The sequence below is a fragment of the Lutra lutra genome, chromosome 13 (assembly GCF_902655055.1).
Source record: "Lutra lutra chromosome 13, mLutLut1.2, whole genome shotgun sequence".
In the NCBI taxonomy this organism is placed as follows: Eukaryota; Metazoa; Chordata; class Mammalia; order Carnivora; family Mustelidae; genus Lutra; species Lutra lutra.
In genome coordinates this window covers 8,726,240-8,740,607 of record NC_062290.1, presented here as the reverse complement: position 1 = coordinate 8,740,607, position 14,368 = coordinate 8,726,240, and the positions used below count along the sequence as shown (strand labels likewise).

At 44.5% G+C, this 14,368-nt stretch overlaps 1 long non-coding RNA gene across 2 annotated transcripts in view; it reads left to right on the top strand.

Annotated features, from left to right (window-relative positions):
- Positions 1-14,368, top strand: part of LOC125083807 (uncharacterized) — a 322,084-nt gene that overhangs the window by 288,940 nt on the left and 18,776 nt on the right. For both annotated transcript variants that reach the window (XR_007122381.1, XR_007122380.1), the window contains exon 5: positions 2,116-2,316. This is a non-coding gene — a long non-coding RNA (uncharacterized LOC125083807). The remainder of the gene's footprint in view (positions 1-2,115; positions 2,317-14,368) is intronic.

Below are 14,368 nucleotides of genomic sequence, written 5' to 3'. Positions count from 1 at the left end.
GATCAGAGCCGTGATATGGTTGGGTTTTTGGAAATGACCTAGAGGTGAATCCACATTCTCCATTAGGGAAGCTTCAGGACGTCTGCAATTATAATAAATGCTCTTTTGACCCAGGTGCTTTAGAAAGCAATCTTTTTTTTTTTTTTTAAAGATTTTATTTATTTGACAGAGAGAGAGAAATCGCAAGTAGGCAGAGAGGCAGGCAGAGAGAAAGAGGGGAGGAAGCAGGCTCCCTGCAGAGCAGAGAGCCCGATGTGGGGCTCGATCCCAGGACCCTGGGATCATGACCTGAGCAGAAGGCAGAGGCTTTAACCCACTGAGCCACCCAGGTGCCCCTAGAAAGCAATCTTATTGTTATGTTTTATATTCGGGGTACGATGATGCTAGTTCACATATCCCTAGAACAGAAGACACACGAGTCAGGCGCAGAATTCAGGGCCGCCATGATACCAGGGAATGGATTACAACCCACAGTCACTTAGGGCCTGAGGCTAAAATCACGTCGTGTATGCAAGTCTTGAAGGTATGGGCTGCAAACAGGTGGATAATTTTATAGCCAAGACAGATATTCCTTGACGCCCAGTATATCTCGGTGATACAGTAATTAGCTCTTCCTCATTGGGCTCTATTTGGCCAAAAGCCCGGATCTCTCCATCTCTCAGAGGCCCTCGGAGAGAGACTCTGCATTCTGGAAAACGCAGACAGACTCTCCATTGTTGAGGAAAGGCACCATGCACATCGCTTCCTAACATCCAGCTTACTGAATCTCCGTCCTCCGTGGTGCCCACCTTTTCTCTTTAGCCAAGATGCCTTTTCTCAATTATTTTCCCAGTCTCCAGTCCTAACTGATGTATCTCTAGAACCTCCCATCCCTGCTTCAGCCAACTTCCTTTGGTCTCCTGCCCACAGGCTCTGTGCAACGAGCTTCCTGTGCTCTCCAAACCTCCCCCTGCTGTCAGCTCTTAAGGGGCTCACAGCTCCAAAGAAAGCCGCTAAACTTAAAAATCAGCATTTTAAACCCTTACCTCTTGTTACCCATAGTGACGTGGGTGGGGAGAGTTCTCAGTTTTCTCATCCATCCAGTGGGGATAAGCATGCGTGTGTGTATACCTGTCACGTGGCTACAGCTCAGTAAATCTCAGCTGTTGCTGTCATCGCTGCTGGAGTTGAGGTCCCAGCTCCCACATTCTGTAGCTGTGCAACGCCAGGTAGGGCACGAACTCTCTGAGCCTCAGTGTTCCCTATCGCCCACCCATCTCCTAACACGAAGAGGTTCCAATGGGAGATCCTAAACAAAGACCCTTGCGTATTACAGAAATTCATGGCAATGTTACTTCCCCGAAGTTTTCTTTGAAGATAGTGCCTTACATAAGTAATATCACCAGAAAACCGACAGCCCTTGCACGGGGTGCTGGCTGGGCCTGGGGGAGAGGGGACAAATGGGAAGCTTGACTTTGGTTTTGTCACATGGCTGCCTCTGATACCTGATATTTGAAGGACCCTGAAAGATTATCTGAATTTTATTTCAGGTTAAATTCTCGAAATGCTGCATAGTTCAACCATGAATACTTAGCTGCCAGTAAAATGTCTTCTCTGAATTATGTAATAATTCGAGGCTTTTGCAGTTAAGGACGAATCTAAGAAATGACTGAGTGAAGCATGTCCGTGGTCATTTATAAACTTCCCACGGAAAACATCTGTCCGTTCTTCTGTTCAGCCTTTTAAGGAGCCACACAGCAAATACTGGCAAAACAAAAACAAAACCAGCCCTGGGACTAAATTCAGTTCCTCTTTCTGTACAATTACGATTCTACCTAGGAAGCAATGAGCACTGTATCCCATATTCTCTCCTTGCCCGCTTTCTTTTCCCCTTGGTTTATTAAAAAGATGACACGTGGTCCGGAATGGGCCAGCTGACAGGGATTTAAATCGGCTGGAGACGAGCTCCTCATTTTTTCCTCTTGTAGAATGCCTCCTTCTTCCCTTGGCACCTCGCTCCTCTGCTGGCTCATAATTTCTCCTTATAACTCACTATCTGGCCCAGGTGCTGCCTCATGACCTTGTTTCAGCTTCAACTCCTAGCACTGACTGGACCAATTCTTTCTTGTCCTGCAGTCCAGATTCGGAGGGAAGGGATGTGATTGCCTTGCCAACCACTTGCACATCTGTTTAGGCAGAGCCCGTCCTGCCAGGCCCAGCCTATCTGAAGGCAGACTGGAGATGGACCACCTGGAGCAGGGGACCGTGGCCAGCCAGGCCAGGCTGGGGCAGAGCCACCGATGCAGAACATGCCATCCCGGCAACTTAGCTTCCGAGGTGCGCTCTTTTACCTTTCCTTGTATTTTTGTTTGTTTGGTTGTTTGTTTGTCTTTTTATGGTACGTAGGAAGTTCATGATAACCCGTAAGCCTTTGTCAGAATAGAGATTTTTTTTAAAAGAAATGAATACCATACTGACTTAGAAAGCTTTTTGAGCCAACACTATATCAAAAAAAAAAAAAAAAAGAAGAAGAAATTTAAAAGTAAACTGAGAGGTTTTCTTAAGGGTTCATTAGAACATTGAGGTTTCATAGAGCATTGAGGTTTTATTCTGACAAAAGGCCATTGCAATATCATCCACAAATGATGGACAAGCTGTCTTTGTCAGTGTTCATGGTACAGAGCATTCATGTCCAGTTTCCAAAGCAGGATCTTACAAGTCCTGAGTAACAGGGTATATGTGCTAAGGCGCTGGGGTCAGCTCCTATGGGTTCCCAAGGGTTGATTGTTAAACTTTCACATATTTTGTTATTGTGGCTTGTTAAAGCCACTATTAAAATTAAGATAAGTCAGCTCATAACTAAATAACTTACATTAAAAAATAAGGTAATAAATATTCAAAACCCATCACTTTCTTTTTAGTTTATGCCATTCTTCCCTTATCTCTGCTTCTGAGCTTGCTGACATGCACTGTGTCTACATGGTTGAAACACTCTGGAACCGTGTTCTCCTGCACTTCTCCTCCCAAGCTCATGCTTGCTGACATCACACTGACATCTTGAAATCCCAGATGATGGAAGGATTTACATCATGGAGGGAGAGGCCCGCACTCCAAATCAGCCCCTCTCTGCTAATGCCCCCTTCCCCTGAGACCCAGTTGTTAAACATTGATCAGCATCCCACTGGGCATCTGTTTCACTAACCGAAAGTAAAACATGCAAATTCGCAACAGCTTGGGGGCTTGGCTGAAAAGTACTTTTAAAGGGGAACCATGGCTGTAACCCTGAGTAACCTACCCATGAAACGTATCCACCAGCAATGCCCACATCTTTATACATTGCTTCCTGCCCTGGAAAGTCCTACCCATAAAAAATAATAATGATAATAATAATCTCAGAATGTGTTAATTTGGGGAGGAGAAGGTGGTTAAGGGTCTCTGAAGCTCATACACAGAAACCCATACACATGCACCTGTACACAATGCCCAACCGAGAATAGAACGTTCACCTAATGATGGATTTTTTTCCCTTTTTTTACCTAATGATGGGATCTAAGCTGCTTGAATCAATTACAACTTACATTTAAATTCAGGTGTTTTTCTCTCTTCACCACTACACGTATTCTTGAATACCAAAGAAAAAGTATCCTAGCTTTTTATTCCCCATTTTTGATTCATGATGACCTCACTAGGTGCCAAACAAATTCATCCTAATTATAACCTTTTGAAACATTACTCCATTAATAGAACGTGCAAGAGGATGACTGATTGAGTCTCTGGTTAATGTGTTTTGTCACTTAAGAGATTGTCAAAGTGGTTGAGTGTTTCCCACGTCCTTATAAAGCACATGGACAGAGTGACAGCAAATAGAAAATATATAACCTCGTCGCACTTGGAAAAATCTACGGAGGGGTGAGGGACTAAGGAGCCTTGTGAGCCTGGCGAAGAGGCAAGGTGGGCCTGCCATAAGTCGATTTGTATGATGAGCTAAGGAGCCTCCCAGGCAGGTCTCATCAGAATGGAAAAGAGAACCAGGCACAGGCTCGGTCAGGAACAGAGCCAGGGAGAGGTGATTATGAATACATCAGAGCATCTGTCACTTGGATGAGCTCCTGGCCTCATCCCCCACCCTGTGTCTGCATCCTGAGGCAAGCTGGGATAGTATAAGTAGAAAGGATAGAGCTGCTCAGGAGGCTCATTCGGAGATTCTAGACCACAGACATTATTGCTTTGGGAACCCTCTAGTGTTAACAGAAGGCTGAAAAGGAGAGCGTGCCCCCCATTCCACAACAGGATTCTGAACAGCTGTGATATCTCATGGGTACTTGGCCATCGGTGGCAGAGAAGCCGTGGGGGCCGTGGCCGGTCAAAGCAGCATCTGGGCTCATCGGAGGCCGCAGTCCTCCTAGTAAGGTGATCAGGATGGGCAGAGGCCTCCAAATGTAGTGGAGGAGGGAGAGGGAGACATCAGACACGGTCCCCACACCGAGCATAGGACACACGGAGTGATATCAGAAGACCAAAAACAAAGAGGTTGCATGCTAACTAACTTGACTTTTTCTTTGGGTTCACTGGATACACTACCCAAGAATTTCTGAGAAATCTGGGGGGAGGGGAAGAACTTGCAGAGGCCCACAGTTCTGCATTAGTGGGCGGTGATAAGAACTTTTAAAAAAGAGTTGCCTAGGGGTGCCTGGGTGGCTCAGTGGGTTAAGCCGCTGCCTTCGGCTCAGGTCATGATCTCAGAGTCCTGGGATCGAGCCCCGCATCGGGCTCTCTGCTCAGCAGGGAGCCTGCTTCCTCCTCTCTCTCTGCCTGCCTCTCTGCCTGCTTGTGATCTCTCTGTCAAATAAATAAATAAAATCTTTAAAAAAAAAATAAAAAAGAGTTGCCTCTTTTCCTGTTGGAAGATTCCCAGTACAGATCTGACTCACAGAGAACCAAGAGCACAGTCTCACCCCGAGCGCCAACACTGGTCCGCTCGCATCTTGGAGGTGCATCCGAGCAGTCGGAGGTTGTGCTGGTCACTGGGGGGCTTCCCCAAATGAGAGGTAAACCCTTTGGCTAAAACTTCAGGGGACTTTCTGGAGGCACATGAAAATACTCACCGTGCTACGCGCAGCACCGTAGGAATGCCCACTTCCTACACCTACGTCCCTGCCCAAGGTTCCTTTCTTTGGGGCATTTGGACAGCACTCTGAGTCCTTGAAGCAGGAGACACCTGCGGTCCTTGCCTGAGAAGCTCCGTGAAGAGACACAGGGCGGTCTGTGTTCTCTCCGTGAAGTGGAAAGACTGTTGGAAGGGCAGAGACAATGAAAAATCCAGGCTGGCTCCCAGAGGATGTCATTAGGATGGAGAAATGAACCACTCCTACCAACACCTGTCAGGACGGCACAAACAGCGTCTTTGTGCAAATCACAAAAAAGCAGCCTCTCTGGGTGGCCAAGTTGCAAGGAGATGCACCTTTTTCAGGCTGACAACCACTCATGGGGACACAGCTTGGTCAACAGGGACGCGGCCCCCCAGATCTCAGTGCATATGTGCATGGCAGCCCACCCAGCCTAACGGGCTACAAGAGGGTAAGTCTGCTGGAGGCACCCCACGTCGAGAACCAGGAGTAAAAGTGGAAGGCTATGCTCTCGGAGATATGAGCCAGAGGCTTTGCTTGACCTCAAACAGGAAGAGTGTGTGGCTAGAGCCCTTGCCTGGGGAATTAGCATTTCCATCTGGCCAGAGAGTATATGCGGGATGCTGCTTTGCAGCCCCAAGCAGCCTTCTGTCGGAAAGGATACAAAAGGCCAGGAAAATCACATTTTAAAAACCAGAAAGTGCCCGATCCACACCTGAAAAAAAAAAAAAAAATCATTGCAGGCCTGGAACAGATCCTGGAACTGATAGAGGTCATCTTCTCACAGGAGAGGCTAAGAAATCTACCGGTGTCCTGGCTCCTGGAAGTGCTCCAGGTGCCTCAGTGAGGACAGCCTCGTGCATGGCGGGGCCCCTCTGCAGTGGTGCCCCTGGCAGGTGCGTCCCCAGGGACATGGATGCCAACAGAGAGGACGCAGACACGCAGGGGGGTAGCCAATGGAGAGAAAATTACGTCCACTAGCTGGAGCTCTGCCCTGGCTGGGCAGATGGGGAAATGAGAAAGAAAGGGCTTATTAGACTTCTGTTTGTGTGACTCCAAAGACCAAGATATATTTAGGGGGACAGAGAGCTGGACACCAAGCCCGCCGCTTGTTAGAGGAGAGGAGTACTGCTGAGAAGCAAATAGAGCTTCCCCTTGCATTTTGTCTCCTGGTTAGAACCCAGGGCACTTGTGCGTGCATCTAGAGGTGGGGAGGGCTCAGGGTGGGGAGATGGGAGAAGGCCAGTTTGTGGCACTGTCAATGGAAGCTGCAAGGACTGTCACCAAACTGTGAGCCTGTGGTCACAAGTAGTCACAGTTTAAAGCTCCCGTGTAGAGGGCAGTGTCACAAAAGAGAGCATTCTCCCTGACTTTGTAGAATTCCTGGCAATGTGAGCCTCTCAGTAGAGAGGCAGGACTTCAGTGCCTTCTGAAGGTGCTGGTGCTGTCCCCAGGCAGGGAAAGAAGCCATACCCAGCCCAGCCGAGGTGACCCCAGGCCCAGGGGCCCAGGAGGGCCAGCAGATGGGAGGTACCCAGAGAAACAGCACAACTGAAAAAGAACAGTCCCAGAGTCACATGGTAAGGCACGGATCTATGCACGAGTATATACAGCCTGCCCCTGCCCCCGTGGGACCTAACGACGACCCAAGGGAAATGTGGGGACTTTGTAGAGGCCTGGGGTGCAACCTTCACAAACAGGACAAGAGGCAGCAAAACCCAAGTGCTCACAAGTCTCCCTTCTGTGGGCACACAGGTGTTCTGACGACAGGGAGCACAGGTGAAAACTAAGATGATACCCGTAATCAAAACTGATTCTCGGTACCCTAAAAGAGCTTCTTACCTTTCTGAACTCAGCTGTAAACTGTGAAAATATTCAGGCTTCTGACACAGAAGTGCCTTTCTCCTTGCCTGTTAGGCTCAGGCCTTACTCCTCACCGGCCTCATCTGTCCCTGGAACTCGCGGAGCTCACTCTCACCCGAGGGTCTCTGCGTTTGCTGTTCCCTCTCTCTGGAATATTCTCCCTCCAAGCTTTGCAAAGTGGGCTCCTTCTTGTCATTCAGATCTCAGCCTAAATGCCATTTCCGCAGAGAAGCTTTCTCTGACTATACAATTTTTTAGCCCATCTTTCCACCCACAGTCCCTCCCGCACATTATGTAGTTTTATGGTTTTAATGACACTTATCATTAGCTGAAATTACCTTGTTTGATTTTTTTTTTTTTTTTTTTTTTTGGTTACTTATCTATTGCCTGTCTATCTCCAACAAAATGTAAGTACTAAAAAAGCCAGGGCATTTGTCTTATTCCCAGCTGTATTCCCCAGCATATGACTGCCTGGCACATAGTAAGTGCTCTTTAAGAATTAGTTGAGGGGCACCTGGGTGACTCGGTTGGTTGGGCAACTGCCTTCAGCTCTGGTCATGATCATGGAATCCCATGACTGAGTCCTGTATCAGGCTCTCTGCTCAGCAGGCAGTCAGCTTCTCCCTCTGACCCTCCCCAATCTCATGCTCTCCCTCTTTCTCTCTCTCAAATCAAATAAATAAATAAAATCTTTTAAAAAAAAAAAGAATTAGTTGTATTAATTTTAAACATTCATTTTCAGTTTCTCTGCAGTTGGGGGAAACACTCACCCTAGGTCCAAAAAAAAAAAAAAAGTTGTCTCTAAACCCTTTGTCTTATTCATTTTCCAGGTAAATGAGATTGAGGACTCCTGCCTCAAACTTAGCATGGAATCGTGATTTGTTCGTATGTGCTGACAGATCACTTTCAAGTTCATGCCTCTGACACCTTTGTACACTTGCCCTTTGCATATATCAATAGATTCATTTTGCTGGAACATCAGCTGTCTCTACTGTTCTGATTGTGCCTCTTCTAACCCAGTGCTGTTGAAACAACACATTGCTAATGAGAACTTGTGATCTATCAGCAATATAGGGAACAGCGTTTTACTCCATTAGCAACACTCAAACCACCTGCATACTTTGTGTCAATTCCCATCCTCAAAACTGAGCCTGCTTTAAAAATATTGGTAGCCAGAGACTCTGTTTGAAACAGAATTCAGGTCCCTCCCTTGTGTTTTAGTAACTTTGCATACCCACTGGGATTATGTCTGATGCTTTCCAAGTCCTTTTAGGTGACTGGTTTGACACCAAACGAGCTTCTAAGACACATTGCTGAATCATCTTCATTGGAAAGTTTTAAGAATAGAATAGGTAACTGCTTAAGCTAGATGAGATGTCATAGCACTTTGAAGCTAGGGTTAGAAACAAATTCACCCCTTAAGATTTGCTCTAGCAAGGTGATTATTCTACCTCAGGATAATAATTAGTCCTCTAAAACTGGCAAGCTTTACTTTTAACAAACAAAATTATCTTGGAAGGAAAAAAAACTTCATTAACCAGTATTGGGGAAAGTATATATATTTCATATTTTTTAAATATTTATATATTATATATTTTATACTTATGTAATATATATATATCTTACATTTATATATTTTTCATGTTTATATGTATATTCCTTCCCCTCTCCAACCCCAGTTAGGTATACAGCAGAATATTGAAGGGATGTTTGAGACCAAAAAAGACCGTGACTTTGGGGGATATTTCCTGATGTGTTTGGCACTTTTAAAATTTTTGTTGTTTTTCTTTTTTCATGTAAATCATCCTCTAGTAACTAGCATGGGGTATTTCTGAAATTCATTTACTGCCATTTTGCTGTATTGTCCAACAGATTGTTTCTAGTACCTTCTGATGTGTGGCAGCTGTGTTTTAACAATTCCAAGTGTACCATATGAAAGTAATCAAAGACATTAACACACTAGTGTCTGCAGCTCTGGAGGTATTTCCTGAACTGGGTACTGCTGGGCCAAGCAAAGTTGTATGTAAATTACTTTTTTTTTTTCATATGCTGAAGTTTCCTCTAAATATATGTAGAAGCATCCCATGTTTATGTTTGTGCATCCCTGTCTTCATGGACACAGCTCTCTACAAAGGGCAAGCATACTCAAATTTGCAGTCAAGGGCCATTTTTATAGAGCGCAGAATGCATAATACATTAATCTGCGCAAAGTGATCTCTCAGATTCCCAAAGGAGGAAATAGTTAAAGTTTAGTGTTTTCTCTGATATAGCGTACCCTGGGTAGAGTAGTAATCGCTAACGGCATAACATCCTAATGTAAGCGGTTATTGGGAAATGTTTCACAAACAGTATTTTATTATAATAAGATTGCACTACACTTAAAGTAAATATCCCTGGATCCCCTCCAAAGCCAAAAGAATGTAGTTAGTTTACAGAATCTGCTCATTCAGCAATTGTGTCATGATAAATTAGGAATTTGAAAAGAGGGTTCTTTGTTTATCATAAAAGGTGAAGAGAGGTGGAGTAACCTGAAAAAAGTACACTTTCAGGGAACTGTTGGTCAATAAAATGACGTGTTGTGCAATCTTGAAAGGAGGTATAAAGATATGCCCATTGTAGTACCTCACTGATTGTCAAGTCACATATGTCATGCAAGCTAGGTATCCAAGGATGAAGCTTAAAAAAGAAGGCTCCACATGTGGCAGATGCTGTCATAAGTCATATTTCAAGATTTAAGTTGAGCTTTCCACATATCCAATTTTACAACACTTTTGCGATCCTTAGCAAAAAATGTGAACTCTCATTAGCTGACTCTGGATTCTGTATTTTAGTGGACATACATGTTACAGGTATAGATCTGGATAGATATATAGAGAATGCCTAGCATCACACTTTACTGTACGAACTCCACTTTCCTTGCTAGAGGAAGTGCGCTTTCCAAATGTGCTTCAAATAAGGGGTTCTAGGACTCTGGTAGAAGCCAAGAGCCTGCGTTTATTTGACATTCCACTTCTCCCCTATGACCACTACTGACAGAGCCTCGGCGTGTCTGGCCCTTGTAGAACTTTCACTCTTAATTAAAATAGTGACACCAAACACTTTTAATGATTCCCTAAGCGCTATTATAAGGTACAGGGTAAATGTTGGAGCTGGAGCCCCCTCTGGGGGGAATAAAACGATTTGGAAGTAACATTTTCCGCACTGCTTTGTCCATTGCCTTCCTTTGGCCTTCCCACAGGACTTCACTAGGCACTGGGCCACATCTAACCTTAACTCCTTACTGAAGGAAACTTTTTGCAACATTAAACACCAGAATAGGACATTTTTCCAATCAGAAAGAAAAATTGTTAAGACATTCAACTCTGTCTTTTCAATTCCTGGCTTTCTTCTCAATTCCATGGTCTGTCTTCTTTATCAGATAGATATGGAGGAACCATGAAAGAAATTGTCCCCTCCCCCACAGCACCTTGAAGAACTTACACGGTATCAATCCTCAGTGGAGTTTGTATTTATGGAGAACTTACTACTGGCAAATGGGGATACTGAAGATTTCTTTTTTAATTTCTTTTTCATCCCTGTCCTTATAGTTGTGCATGAATATGGTCTAGTAGATCAACATAGATCTATTGATAGATAGACAAATAGATGTTGCTTTGAAAAGGAAGAGTTAAGGATTATCCTGTAATACAGAACTCTCGCTGTCTACCTCTCTCATTGCTGAACCTCAACCTTGCCTGTTTTTCCTCAAGCAAAGAAAATTAGAAACAGTTACTGAAAAACTGCCATTTGGATCAGCTACTTTAATTTATTCCACAAATTCTTTTGATGATACTTAGAATGTGCGAGGTACTGTGCTATGCAGGAGAGATGCACAAAATGTGAAATCAAGCACCCTTTCCTCCCATAGCTTCCTGCCCAGTGGGAGGCTGGGTGTTTTAAGGAAGGACTTCCAGCTGCAGAGAAGCAGAACGAAGGCCCTGAGGGTGGCTACTAAAGGGGGGCACTTGTATAGCATGCTTCAAAATGAAGAATTTCATTTGGCTGAAGATTAATCTGCATGGAGAGATAAGAGAGGAGAAGTAGGAGAGGCGATAGGAATTGGAATGAAGCTAAGAAGAAAGCCTTAATCCAGATTATAGGACTTGGAACATCAGGCTTAAGGTTTAAGTGTTGCATCCTCAGCAATGGAGAACCACTGGGGGCTTTGCAGGGACAATGACCTTGTGATCAAGTATCTCTCTTTCATATCCACTGCTGAGAAGGTCTTCAGTTTAGAAGCCCAGAGATTATTTGGGAGACCTTTAACAGCATCCTTGGTATCACCTACATTTTGTGAGAACAGGGTGGTTTTGAAACTAACAAAATCACAACAGAAAAGATGGGAATTACATTGAAAACCTGTATGTTCCTCTTCAAGAAGCTATGTGCTTAGTTATGATCCTTCTTAGCACAATTGCAGTGTAGAAGAGCTTTGTCTTGGTGTATCCCCCCACCCACTGTACCACCAGCCCACCTCACCCCTGCATCCCCACGTAGTCATCTTCCATCCCAGCCCCACCAGGAAGAAGAAAACTAGCTCTCCACCCTTACCTAGCCATTAGTTGACCTAACTAATGCTTTCATGGAGATGAAGGGCAGGGTATGATATAAAATTAATGTCAGAATAAGTGAAGGACTCCTTCAGGTGTGATTCATGAGTGACAGATTTTAATCTTCCTGCCCTTTCCTCCCCCACCAATGCAAAAACCACTTGCTGTTTCTCCATGAAATTCCTGGCAACCAGAAATCTATTAGTGCCATAGTTGGACTTAAAGTAACAAGTAGCCAAGGAATGGGAAAAAAAAAAAAAACCTTGAACCAAATTAATATTAAGATGTAATGACCAATAGTGTAGAGTAGTGTATCCATCAGGTTCTAGCAGGAAAGAGATGGCATGCTCAAGTTAGGATCATTCCATGTGAATTTAATAAATTGAATAAAAAGACTATTTACAGAGTTGTAGGGATGCCATAAGGGTTACTGCAGCACACTGAGCTAATAAAAGCAAAGCTGGTACCATTTCTGGCCCAAGAGAGGAGGGGAGGGAGCACTCGTGCTATCATTATTCAACAGCGTACCCTGCAGAGAGGGGCATCATGAGAGGAGCTCAGACCTTGAGACAAGGGACACCCCTGGTCCGGGGTGACGGAGATGAAGCCAGAGAAATAAATATGGTGATCTTCCTGTTATCCCTCCCTTCACTCTTTTCTCTGAGGCTCTCCATTGGTTGGACTCAACCAGAGCTGGAGGCAAGGTGGTGGCGGGGGGGATCCATTGATGAAGTTGTTGTAAGTCAGCTTTCCTGTGCAGAGCCAGGGAGAAATGAGTGCAGAGCCGATCTGGAGGCGTAAGTAACATACCCAGCACTAGAGGGAGGGAGAAAGGGAAAGTAGAAGCAACGAGCTTGGGAGAGCTGGTGTGGTATGTTGGAGAAGGAAGGACTAAAACTTACTGTTCAGAGTGTTGACCTTGCTGAACACACACACACATACACACACACACACATACACACACACACACACACACACACACACACACCCCTTCCAAAACTAAAGAAACACAATGTTGGGACCTCCTTGTCCTAAAGCTGAAGAGAGACATTTTCGGACAACCTCTTACTCCACAAGATGATCACCCTTCTCTCTGTGAGGAAAATAAGCTCACTGAAATCCAGACACTAATGAGATCTTAAACCATGAAAAGAATTCACTTTGAGGTACATAGACCATTTGATTAGTCAACTGAGAGCACCTTTAGGAACTGCAGGTAGAGCAAACCATGTCTTCTCTTTTCCCATAGGATTACCTTCCAGGGATACAAAGTCAGCCTCAGATGGAAACCCAGGCGTTCTTGGAGCGCCTCCAACTTTCCTCTTCTCTCTTCTACTCCTTTGTCCTTCCTCCAACCACGGCCCCCCTTCTCTAGGTCAAAGTTTGGAAATCTTCATTCCTGGATTAATCCTGGGAAGGTACTGAGGAATTTCTATTCTGTACCTCTTTAATTTTCACCAGGAGTAAGATTCTTGTGCCTGAAGCATCTACAGGGGAAACTTTCTCTTGCTAACAGCGAACAACTTTGAGGCATGATTATGCTGTAGAAACCACTTCTCACCTGCATACATCTCACCCCACCCCTTTCTCAAAAGGAGTAAGTGTCCAAAGAAATCTGAAACCTTGTTTTGTCACACTAACTTTAGGGAAGTACTATTCTTTGGTTATAATTGGGTCATGGGCTTCTTTTTAATTTGACCAGTTTCACAAAATATGTTCATCTTGTATGTAATTAAATTGCCTTTTCATTCCAAAACTTTTGTTATCTGTAGCTACATAACACTGTGCTAAAATGTGGTGGCTTGAAGCAATAGTGTATTAACTTGCACAAACTTATGGGTTGTCAGGACGTTGCTTCTTGCTTAGGATTTCTCATGCAGTCATCTTGAAGGCCCCATTGGGCTGGCCGTCCAAGATGGCACTCTCGCATAGCTGTTGGTTGAGATGAGCTGGAGTCTTTGATTAGACCACTTGTCTGACCTCTCTATGTGGATTTTATTTCTCACAGCATGGCGGTGAGGTTCTGAGAGGGAGCTTCTCAGCAAGAGCCTTCCAAGAAAGCCAAGTAGAGGTTGCCAAATTCTTATAACCTAATGTCAAAAGTCCCACCTCAGACCTGCTCCTAAGAGCACCCAGATTCAAGGGGAAAGGAATTAGACTCTACCACCCATTGGTGCTGAGGAGAAATATGTACCTACAAAGAGGTATGGAATTGGTAATGGCCACATTTGGACTCCAACACAAAGTTTCATCTCTTCTTTTGTGTTTTCCTAATGAAATCATGATCATTCATTTGTACTATCATTATTCAACAGTGTGCTTAATATAGTGGAAAGACCACTGAATTCAGAGTGAGGAGGCCAAGCCAACAGTCCCACCAGGGGCAAAGTGTAGCCAAAGCAGCAGCTGGGCTCTGAGGTACCCGTGCATCCATGGTAGCTCTTGGGCTCTGGGGCATTTCCATGCCTTCTAATCCCATTCCAGGGAGTGCAGAACTCAGAAGAACTCAGCCACAGTTGTTTCTTCATTCAAATGTCTCTTACCTCCTGACATTTTCAGGGAGGGGAACTGAACAGGCAGAATTACCTCAAGAATTCAGAGTAAACGGAGTAGGGCATCATCTGGAATGTGCCAACACATCAGTTTGTACTAATCAATCCCAAAGCTGTCGGGTACTCCCTCTGTGATCTTGGGTTAGTCACTTCTAATTTTCCTTTTTTCTTTTTTGAATAGGAAATTCTTATTGGGCTTTAATTGTCTGAATTAAGAGATTAGGGGAGAAACTACATATCAATATATTTCCATATTTCC